The sequence below is a fragment of the Budorcas taxicolor genome, chromosome 2 (genome assembly GCF_023091745.1).
Source record: "Budorcas taxicolor isolate Tak-1 chromosome 2, Takin1.1, whole genome shotgun sequence".
In the NCBI taxonomy this organism is placed as follows: domain Eukaryota; kingdom Metazoa; phylum Chordata; class Mammalia; order Artiodactyla; family Bovidae; genus Budorcas; species Budorcas taxicolor.
In genome coordinates, this window is record NC_068911.1 from 140,287,900 (window position 1) to 140,300,004 (window position 12,105).

At 39.4% G+C, this 12,105-nt stretch overlaps 1 protein-coding gene across 4 annotated transcripts in view; it reads left to right on the plus strand.

Annotated features, from left to right (window-relative positions):
- Positions 1 to 495: 495 nt before the first annotated feature.
- CREB1 (cAMP responsive element binding protein 1) overlaps positions 496 to 12,105 on the plus strand; it is a 49,721-nt gene continuing 38,111 nt past the window's right edge. For 3 of the 4 annotated variants that reach the window (XM_052653814.1, XM_052653830.1, XM_052653838.1), the window contains exon 1: positions 536 to 688. The gene's annotated coding sequence lies outside the window, so the exon portion shown is untranslated. Of the gene's footprint in view, positions 689 to 12,105 lie in introns of all 4 variants that reach the window. The other variant, XM_052653822.1, reaches the window with a different exon arrangement.

Genomic DNA, 12,105 nt, shown 5'->3' on the forward strand with positions numbered 1-12,105 from the left:
CGCTCAGCCGCGGCCCCGACCCGGAGGCGCGTCTTTCTGGTCCCTGCAGCTTTTGAAAGTTCCCGGGACGGGAGGCGCTCTGGGGCCCAGGCCCGTGACGCTGCAGCCGCCCTAGGGCCCGCCGCTAACAGCCGCAAGGGCAGCCCGCGCGGGGGTTTCCATCGAACCGTCCACACCCCTCGGGAATTCCCCACCACGCCACACACAAACCCCAGTTCTTCCTGCAAGTTTCCGCCGCCGGCCTTAAACCGTCGATACGCGGCGAGGGCAGCGGGGGCGCTTAGACAGACCCCCTCTTCCCCACCCCCGGGTCCCAGCCCACTGCCGCTTTCCCTCTCCCGGAGGAACCCCTCCGCCGCGCCCGAAGGAACTCGAAAGTCTTCGGCAACTTCCGCCTCCAGCGCGGAGGGCGGGGCAGCTCGAGCTCCTCCGGACCGAGCTCGGCTGTTTCCGTGCGCGGCCGCTGCGCACTCGGCACTGGGCGGCGCTGGCTGGCTCCCTGGCTGCGAGTCCTCAGTCGGCGGCGGCTGCTGCTGCCTGTGGCCCGGGCGGCTGGGAGAAGCGGAGTGTTGGTGAGTGACGCGGCGGAGGTGTAGTTTGACGCGGTGTGTTACGTGGGGGAGAGAATAAAACTCCAGCGAGATCCGGGCCGCGAACGAAAGCAGTGACGGAGGAGCTTGTACCACCGGTAAGAGGAGCAGGAGGAGGAGGCAGGAGCCGGAGAGAGCCGGGGGGACGGAGGGGGGACGGGGAGGCGCCGGACACCCGCGCTTGGGGCCTTCCCCTCGCAGGAGGGGCCGCGGTAAAGATGGAGCCTCCGCCCGAGCCCCACACCATCGCCGCCGCTCGCAGCGAACAAAGAATAATGGCGGCGGACTGGAGCCAGCGGCGGCCGGGGCGGCAGCGACTCTGCCTGCAGCCAGCGGCGGCGCTCATGGCGGGGGGCGGCGGGCGGCGGGCGGCGGGCGGGGTGGGAGCCGGCGGCCGGGGGTGTGTGCGGGCGGGCGGCCGGCCGCGGCGAGCTGGCGCCCGCGTTCCCGCCGCCGGCGGGCCGGGCCGGGCGCGGAGCCGGGAGTCCGGAGCCGCCCCGGGGGAGGCCGCCCGCCGGCCCGGCCGCCGCTGCCTCCGGTGCCGCCTGCCCGGCCCCCGCCGACAGTCTCGCCCCCCGACCCGGCCCGCAATCCGCCAGGGCAGCGCCGCCGGGGTGCCCGCGGGGGGTGGAGGAGGAAGAAGGCGACAGTTAAGGGCAGAGGAGGTGAAGGTGCCTGCCTTCCCGGTAGCCTCCGTGTCTGCCATGCCCGCCTAGCGAGGGGAAGCGGTGCTCAGTCTGACCTACTCTCCTCTTCTCTCTTTGTGCAATAAAGTTCGAAACCCAAGGTTTTCCTCTCGTCCTGTATTTTATTCACGCCCTTTCCCCCCGCTCCCGCCCCATTGGGAAAATGCTGTTTTCTGTGCTTTTCTGCTAACATGAGGTAATGAGAACTCGCGCTTTTTAAAATAATTTTTTGACTCTTTCCCTCACCCTTTTTTTTTTTTTTAAATTAGTAGTCGTAGAAATGCATTCTTGGGGGAGGAAGGGGGTGCTAAGAAAAATATATTTGTAATTTTTAAAAAAACCTATTGGGATCTTGTAAAAGGGAAGCTGATTTTTGAAAACAGTTTCGGTTTTAACCCTTTTCAATAAGGTAATCACTTGAGAGCTATCATTCTGAAACACTTCGTTGAAACGAGTATTAGCGATGTACTTTTGTTTCACGTCACCTTGGCGGGGGACAGCCGTGGTGTTGGGTCTTTTGGATCTCCCCTCGCAGCCCGACCATATTTCTCACATCTTTCTTAAATACGAAATTGGTTAACCCTAATTGTAAAAATAGCCATTTAAAAGTATCCATTATTTGCTTCGCCCGTAGTAGGTAACCCTGGCCCCAGACCCACAATAATTTAAGCCACAAGGTTTATTTTTTCTTTCCCTTTTGGGGAAAACGGACAGCAGAAAAATCATTGACACATCAAGACAGTTTTTAAAGGACCATGGGATGTGACCTATTTAAGTTTGTCTTACCTTCTTCAGAAGTTAAAATTTCATGCTATCGTTAGCTTTCATCAGTTCTGCCTTCTAAAGGTTTAGTATAAAATACTTCTGGTTGCCAGTTGCTGAAATCTTTTACATTCATTTCCTGATTTAAATATAAACCCAAAACGGTTATTTTAGGTAATGCAAAAGGTTCTTTTTAAAATACTTCCCTGTCTCATGGTATGATACAATGGTGATTGATACAAGGTTTCTTGTTAGGAATAAATACTGTTAGTATGAGCACTGTCTTCTGATTTTCTTTATCCAAGTCACTTTTCCAAAACCTCCTTGCTGTATTACTAGTATTTTTTTAAAAAAAACACATTAGCCATTTTTCATTGCCAAAAAAATTAATTAAGAAGATGAAATAGTATTTTTCCGTTAAGGGTTGGGAAGGTGATTTTATTTCCAAACACAGAGGAAATTATGGTGTTGATGATGCCATAGATTACTGATTTTCTTTAAGGCTTTTCTGCAAACCAGCATAAGTGGAACAGAATTTCTTTTCCCTTACAGATACTGACAATGACTCTTCCTTTGTTGAATTTTTTTTTAAGTTATGATAGTTTTTCTTTTGTTTTATCCAAAAGATCTTTTAAATATTTAAATTATAAATTCATAATCTAATTCTTACCAGTCTCAGGTGAAACTTTGTAAACTTTTGTAATCATTAATATTTGAATATTCATATGTAACATGTTACTAAGTTATACTTCTACCCCCTCCCAGGGATCAGCAGAAATTACAGTTAAATCTGCTTGAACCGTTTTTTAATGGAGGTGTATTCAGAAAAGCAGTGAGTCTTTGATAGAAACTAACTGAAAACTATTAAAAGGGCATTTCTTATGGAATATGAAACTCCAGTGTAACTCCTTTTGAATCATTTTTTTTTCTCCCCCACAGAAGAGCGTAAGGAAACTTATTCATAAAATGGCACCTTTTTCTGCTTTCTGAAATTCATTTTCATGATTAGATCTGATTAATAGACATTTTTGTTTCTTCATAGAGACGTACTTTATTTTTCATTCTAAGACACTGAGTTTTATTTTGGGGGATATAATAATGGCTACAGTAAAACCAGGTATATAGCCCTCACTTCACCGCATTTTAAAAATTCTTTTCCTTTATTTACACAGTAGAAAAAAATTCTTGTACTCTTATGCTTACAATGTATCAGTGAAATTTGTAACTTCATTTATTTTATAAATGTCTTATCAGACATGGTTATGTGGACTTGTTTATAGCCAGCCTGTGATACAATCTTACAAGCATCTTTCTTGATATATAGTGTCACTTCAAGTGATAGCTTCTTTATTGACTACTTAGAGCTCAAATCTAAGGTTAAGGATATAGTAGTCAGAATGATAAAAGGAAAATGAAAGGATTTTTTTTCTTACTCAGGTATAAACACATTTCTACATTATCACTTGAGACACAGTTTATGGCTCAGAGTCAGACAAGACTGAAGTGACTTAGCAGCAGTAGCAGCAAATAATAGGTAGCATTTACTGTGGTAGAGAATGTAGTTAGTGGAAAAAGCACTGGGTTTGGGAATCACAGGCCGGTTTGAATCCTGCTGTTGCCACTATCATCCTGTGCCTACCCTCAAGGAATTTTGTGACCTACGAGAAGTTTCTTGATCTTTCGAAAGTCTTTGTTTCTTTATCTGTTAGAATAATGCCAGCTACTGTTAGTGTTGTCAGGTAATTATAAAGTACTTCTTTGGGGATTCAATTTATTTTTAAGTTTTATTTTAACTTCCTAGCTGTGGAACCTTGGTCAGATTTCTTCTCTGTACTTCTCTAATTTTCCTTGATCTTAAGTAAACAGTTATCTAACTCAGACACATGTGGGAATTAAATGAGTTAATACATATTAAACTCTAGGCATGTCACAAGTGGTCAACAAATGTTTCCTTTATGTTTTAAATTATTCTTCATCATTATTGTTACTGTGTTTTAATTCACTAGGCCAGAAGCTGCAGCAAATCCAAAGATGGATTACACTGTCATATATCTCTACCCTCAAGGAACTATTGGGGACATGATGACTAATAAGGCAGAATATATGCCATAAGAAAGCAGTCAAAAGGAAAGCGAGATCACACTTGATGAAGATGGAAGAAAAGAGGATTTTACTTTTGTATTTCCAATTTTTATTTTTTAATAAGTAATTCTTTCAGGTAGCCCATAATTCAGAACACTTAAAGTGCCATGCAGCAGCAGGCCATGTTTTTTGCCCCCACCCTCCAATCACCCAGGTGTTACCAGTTTCTCTCTTGCCCTTTCAGAGGTACTCTATCCAAGTTCAAACGGATATGTATGTACTCTCCTGCCCTATCCCCTGGTAGTACACTGTGTACACACCTATATCTTGCAGTTTTCACTTAACACGGCTTAGCATTTGGGTTGTGTCAGTACATAAAGACCTTAAACTCCCTCGATTATCTTCAGTTTCAGTGGTTTTTTTTTAAGTTTTATTAAAATATTCGAGATCAGTATGAATAGGGAAGCAAGCTGTATAAGAGTTAACTCTCAAAGTAAATTTAGTCTGTATTTAACTCCTTTGTCGTGGTTCTTATAGCCCTAAACAGACTCTTCCTTTTATTATTTCAGCCAATAAAAGTCTATAGTTTTCTCTTTAAATGAGAAAGAACATCTTATGTAGTCCAGATCTTTTTTTAAGTAGACCATTCTCAGGGGATGCAGTTACCCAGTAATCTTGATTACTGTACTAGCTTTCTCTGAGTTAATTTTTTACACACTCGTTAACTTATCTTTTTGATGATTTTCTAATATTTCTTGGTGTTATCAGTGAGTTTTATATTTGATACCTAAATAAATAGTTTCACCTATATGATTGTCTACTGAGACTTTTCTTCTTAGATGAATTTTTTTTTCTTTTACTGTAGAAGTCCTTGGCTAAGTTATTACTTGGCCCAAGTAATAACTTCTTTCAACAAGAGCACAAAAGAAAAGTTTCAGTGCTCTCTTTTTCTTTTTTTCGACCTTCTAAGCAGCATTTAACTATTAGTACATTTTAAATATACGTCTGTTAGTATATTTATCTTTAAAATACACATGCTATAAGGTCTTTAAGTTGATTAAACTTAGAAAATGATAACTAATAATCTAACAGCAGGGACTCAGCTCTCTTATCTTTTAAAAAAAACAAATCATTAAATGAAGCTGTTTTGGTGATCTCATTTTTTGTATGCTTAACTTGACAGATATATTAAAGCTTTCAATGTAAGAATATTGTCTTACTGTTATTTTGAGGATTTACTATGACTTAATGTTCACAAAGCACTTGCAGATTGGTAGGGGTCGGGAGTGGATAATTGAAATCTGTAAAGACGGGAAAGGTTTCCTCTGGAACGTATCTGAGGGCTACCAGGGAATTAAATGATTTCTCACAGTCTCATTGTATCAGTGGATTGTCTTTTGGGTTGGAGGTAAAGATCATGAGCTAAAACAACAAACTGATACTGTGAAAATGGCTACTTGTTTTCCTCTGCCAATTTAATAAATATGCTAACAGGCATTATATGTGGTTAGTCTTGGTCAACTTTTTGAAGTTACAAGAAGAAAATATGGTTCTAAATTTATACTATCAAATCTGTAAATGTAGATTTTTGAGACATATTTGAAACACATTTGTTTCTCTTCTGACTCAGTGTGCTCACTTAGTATATACAAACTCTTTGTCTTGTGTTTTGCTTTGCATTTTTCTCTCTTCTTAGCTCTGCCAGTCCTGATCCTGTACAGATATGTTTCATTATTTTACCTAGTTTTGCTTACCTGTCTCCTCTGTTACCAATAAGAAGATTGGTTAATTCCAGCAGATAAGTAGATGACAGTATTTTACATAACCAGTGATGAAAAATTACCTTTATGTATTTAATCAATTACATGAATCACAGCTTAAGAATAGTACCCCTTGTTAAACTTTTAAATACCTGAGTTGCTTTTCCTTGGGGTTGAGGTAAGATTATTAAAGTTTAGTTTACCATAAGTGAAGTGAAATGGGCTGTCTGAACAAATTCTTCCTGGTTGGATTTATCTAGAATCTCTGAATATTCTGTCACTCATCAAGGTTTAGAGAGGAAGTCTGAAGCATTGATGCTAACTTTTTTTCTAAAGGAGAAAAGTAAATACATTTGTTTGGAGAAGAGGGAATTAAGTGATGTTAAAATAGCTAAGTAATGACCTTGGTGTCTGAGTGGAGGATGGGTCTGAGAGTTTATACCACTGGTATTAGAAAATGTCTACCAAAGATTAGTAAATCTTGGAAACTAAGATTTATTTCTTTAATTTTAAGTCTTTCTCTAATGAACTGGTTGTCTGTGTTTGAATTTCTGGTTATTATTATATGACAGTGTCTGTCTGAAGTTGCTTCAGTCGTGTCCAAGTCTTCGTGACCCTATGGACTGTAGCCCACCAGGCTTCTCTGTCCATGGGATTCTCCAGGCAAGAGTAGGACAGTATAGATGTAACTAAAAATGTTTGTAATCTAAACGAAGCTGAGTAACGATTTTGAGGGTGATTATCCCTTTTGTTGTAAGCAATTAGCAATAGGAGATTCATAAATACCTTGTTTGTCATCATTGAATTGAAATTTATTGCTTGTTCTGAACTCTGTAGTCTTAAAAGGGCATCATACTCTTAAAATATTTATTGTTTGCTGTTACTGCCTTTTATCCGTCTAGTCATTTATTCTGCGAACATTTATTGACCATCATCTTTTTCATAGTTGGTGAAATAGTCATAAGAAAATTTAATCAAGTATTTTTAGAGATATTAAATAAACCATTGTTCTAGTTGCTATAGAAGCCTGAGTATGTGGCTTTACTGCCCAAGGTACTTACAGTATAATGGAGACGACAGAAGCAAGTATAATAAAAAATGGCTTATACATGGCAGAATGTCAGTTCTCACTGTCTGGAAGAACTACTGAGTTTAGAAGAAAAGGTGTTCAGTGAGGAAACTTGTGAGAAGATAGTACTCAAATTGCATACGGAAGAACTTGGAAGGTAAAAATGAAGGCGAATGTATTGTGGGCAGTGGCATGGACAACACAAATGAAGACATGGAAGCAGAATGAACTTGTACATTCACCTTTCTTGAGGTGAAGAAAGTGTCGTATTAAATGTAAACCCACAGTATTTAGGAGCCCTACGTGTGAAGCAGGAAGCTTTAAATTTCGTGTAAGAGGAGGAACAACATAAACAGGAATGGTGTGATATAACAAGCTAAAATGTAGGTAACTCCATGCCCCCGGTCCTAGGCAACTACTAAAGTTCCCTAGGCACTTTTGTCTCCAGTGCTGAATTCTTTTAATAGTTAGTTGTGTCTGACTCCTTGTGGCCCCATGGACTGTAGCCTGCCAAGGTGCTCTGTCCATGGGATTTCCCAGGCAAGAATACCAGAGTGGGTTGCCATTTCCTTTTCCAGGGGGATCTTCCCAACCCAGGGATCGAACTCACCTTTCCTGTGTCTCTTGCATTGCAGGCGGATTGTTTACCTGCTAAGCCATTGGGGAAACCTATTCTGAACATTGCATATAAATGGATTGCATTGTGATGAGCTTCTCTTACTTAACACAGTAAAACTGTTAGGGTTTATCCATGTTTATCAGGACTTCATTCCTTTCTGTTGCTAGATAATATTCCATTTTATAGATATGCAATATTTTATTCATGAATTCATGGACATTTGGACCTTTGGGCTATTGTAAATAATGCTGCCACGAGCATTCATTTATTACATATGTTCTCATTTCTCTTGGCTTTATACCTAGGAGTGGAATTGCTAACCCACTCTAGTACTCTTGCCTGGAAAATCCCATGGACGGAAGAGCCTGGTAGGCTGCAGTCCATGGGGTCGCTAAGAGTCGGACACGACTGAGCGACTTCACTTTAACTTTTCATTTTCATACATTGGAGAAGGAAATGGCAACCCACTCCAGTGTTCTTGCCTGGAGAATCCCAGGGATGGGGGAGCCTGGTGGGCTGCCGTCTCTGGGGTCTCACTGAGTCGGACACGACTGAAGCAACTTAGCAGCCCCATGGTAACTGTGTTAACGGTTTTGAGGAACTGCCAGACTTAGAGTGGTACCCTTTTACATTCCCAGTGGTAGTGTATGAGTTCAGATTTCTCTGTGTCCTCAACACTTGTTTTTATTTTTCACTGTAGCCATTTTAGTGGGTGAGAAGTAGTATCTCATTGTGGTTTAGATTTGCATTTCCCTGATGACTAGTGCTGTCAGTCATCTTTTTGTGTACTTACTGGCCATTTGTATATCTTGGAAGAAGCGTCTGTTAGATCGTTTGCCCATTTTTAAATTGGGTTATTTGTCTTATTACTGAGTTGTAATAGTTGTTTGTTATTCTAGATACAAGTTTCTTACCAGATATATATGATTTATGAAGTTTTCTTCTATGGATTGTCTTCACTTCCTTGGCACAAAAGTTTTTAATTCTGACAATTTCAAATTCATCTTTTGTGTTTTCTTCTTCCTTTCATTGCTTGTGCTTTTTGTTGTCATATCTTGGACATTATAAATTCTTTATTATAGACATTTTCTAAATATCTCTGAAAGCCATGACTAATGAAAAACATAACTAAATCTACTAGTACATATTTGGAATTACACCCCACTTGCTCTGGTCTTCTTTTTTATCCTATGTCCAGATTCCTTAGTTTTGAGTACTGACCAAAAGAAGCAAAGGTAAATATCAAGAGATAGCAACTTTAAAACAAAGTTTAATTCAAATTTTTGTGAATTATTTGTTACTAGAGAATTTTCTGTTTGTGTGGACGTAGTGTATTACTCATAAATTTAAATTCTGCTGTATTAGGGAAGTTCACACCGCAGACTTTTACCACGGAGGCATCCCTGATATCTTGGGCATAAGCAGTCTGCCTACAGTGTAGAAGACATGGGTTCCATCCCTAGGTCTGGAACATCTCCTGGAGAAGAGAATGACTACCCACTCCAGTACTGTTGCCTGGATCGTCCCATGGACAGAGGAGCCTGGCAGTCTACAATCCATGGGGTCGCAGAGAATTGGACACGACTGAGTGACTTAACACACACACACACCATGGAGCCAGTACTAACTCCTTCATTTTTTGCAGTTGACTCAGCTGACCTCTGGAGAATTTAAATTTACAAACTAGTAGAACATTTTCCCTGGGCAAGAAATAACAGTAAAGCATAGTCTTCGTCACTCTGAATATTAATAGCATTATCTCTTTGTGAAGAAAGTTTTGAAGGTTTAGCTTTATTGATGATTACTAAAATTTGTTGTTCCTCATCAATAGTTTTGGTTTATGAAAGTTCATTTACTTGAAGTATTGTAGCCAAAGTCTTGTAAAAATGTTGATTTTGTTATCTTATTAATCAAGTGTGCATCAACAGAAAGGTTACCGTAAATAGCCAGCTCTTGCTTTCCTTTTTTCCATAATTCATTGTTTTTCTGTCATTTCAAAACAGTTTATGGTTTGAAATAATTATTGACTAAATACTTGTTGGAGGGAATTTATATGTAAACTGATGGTAGGGGTTAGTTTAAACTTGCCTAGCTCTTTGATGAGTTTGTGAGCCCTTTGAGAGAAAGGGTTCTTGGCTGCTTTACACTATAGTCCCCATAGTTTCTGGCAGAACACTTATTATGTAATATGCACGAAAACTTAGAATGAATGAATTCCTCTTGGAGGGTCACAGATTTGAAAAGCAGGATTAAAACCAATCCCCCTTGAGGTTAGAGGAAGCTGACATACATGCATATGCTTAGACAATTAGGGGTTTCCCTGGGGCTCAGACTGTAAAGAATCTGCCTGCATTGTGAGAGAACCTGGGTTCCATCCCTGAGTTGAGAAAATCCCCTGGAGAAGGAAGGGAATGGCAACCCACTCCAGTATCCTTGCCTGGAGAATTCCATGGACGAGAAGCTTGGTGGGCCACGGTCCATGGGATCGCAAATAGTCGGACACTTGTAATTGATTAGACAGATTACAGATTTATTTTTTAAAAGCCAAGGAAATTAGATTTAGTTTTTTCGTGGCTTAAAAAGAAACTTCTCTCTGGAGTCTGAATTAACTCTGATGGTTTACTAACGCTTTTCACCTCTGAAACAGGAAAAATAGCATGAGACTGTTAATCAAAGGGATCACCAGAAGTCACTATTAGGTTGATTATAATAAAGTGCATTTACCTGAGATGCTGGACTTGATTTTTCAGGATTAGAGATAAAAGATACCTAAATATGAAGTGAATCCTTATCAAAACTTTACAAGTAGACTGTGGTCTACATGTCATTTTTCATCTTTGTAGATTATCCATGGCTATTTTTTAAGATATAGTTCAATATACCCTTGGTGCTTTGAGTGCTTGAGATTTTTCTAGTAAGCCAAATATAATTAAAATGATTAGCATGTTGCTTAATAGTTTATGCAGTTCTACTGCCAGATATTTCTTCACTTTTAATAATATGGGAAGCTAGATGTGCATGGCCCTAAACAGTCTTATAAAGTTCTTAGAAATCTCTTAACATCTTCAGTTCTCCATCTGTGAAGTCAGAGCTAAAGCCAGAATTCCTGTCTTATGACTCCTGCCATATGACGTGTACTGTGTTACTTCAGGAAAACTGATTTTCACTCTTTGTTGTCTAGTATGTAAATAATTCACCAAGAATAGCATTTTAAAATTTAGTTCAAAGCAAACTGTTAGAATAATAAACGTTAACTTTATACCCTTTTTTAAAAAAAAAAAAACACTTGAACATTCATTTCTCATTTCAATATAGTGATTTTCACATAGTCATTCAGGTTTTGTTGAGTAAATGGAATAATGGGCTATAAATATTTAACCTCCAGGCACAACTTCTGTAAGTCCTTAACAGTGTTAGCCTTGAGCTAGTTTATGAAGCAGAACTTGAAATTTGAAGACAGCTTCACTCTTTACTCAACATGGAAATTGCTCTTCTAAAAGTAATTACATGTAGGAGGTGCATAATGCTTTTTTCCCTTTAAAAAAAAAGCAGCTTCAAAAATCTAATTAGTAGAATTTCATATATAGAACCTTATATAAGGTAACTTCTTTGAAAGGCTAAAGGTGGAAAAAGTTGTGAAAATGGTATCAGATGGGTGTTTGGGTAGAAAGAATGGGAAGAGTTCAGTTAAATGTTATTATGTAAAATAATGCATAGTCATAGCTGCTGCTTTGCTAAGCAACATTGTTTGTCTCTTGGTGACCAGATACATGAAGGCTTGTTAGAGAGCCATGAGTAGTCTTACCTGAAGGAAAACAAGGCAGATACATTTTGCCAGTACTTAAAAAAATAACAGTAACTGATTTGAGAAAGTACTAAAGCTTTGTTATTGAAAGATAGTATAGAATTAGTCACACTAGAATATGAGGGTGGTTTATGTAAATCAAATAATAACCTTCCTAATTCATTTCTGTTAAGTACTTTCTGTGAGGACAGTTTTACAGAGCATACTACATATTTTAAATAGCATTCAAATACTGTAGTAATCAGAAAATGCAATAAATCATAACATGTAAATCTTGAACTTAAGATGGTTTTCTTTAAGTTCAGCCCAATAAATAAATTAGGGAATTATTTAGCCCAATAAATAAATTAGGGAATAACATTGAAAAGATTCCTTTTTGTTGTGGTGTTTTTTTTTTTCCTTAGGTGATGGTAGTTGAGTACTGGCAATTACTATTAATAATTTATTAAAACATATATTCTCAAGCCTTTACTTTTGTCTCATAAGTGATTAAATTTCATCAGATTCAGATCACATAAAATTAATTTCAGATACAGTTTTCTTCCCTTCCTCTAATACTAGACTATAGGCTAAATGAAGTATGGATTTGTATTCCAGTTAAGGGAGAAGGATCTTGGTAGGATCTTAGAGAAAACTTTCTGAAAATTATGTCAGAATTTACTTAGCTTGGTAAAGTTACCAAGTTATTTTAGTTTTTCACATTGCCTATTCTGGTTCTTTCCCTAAAAAACA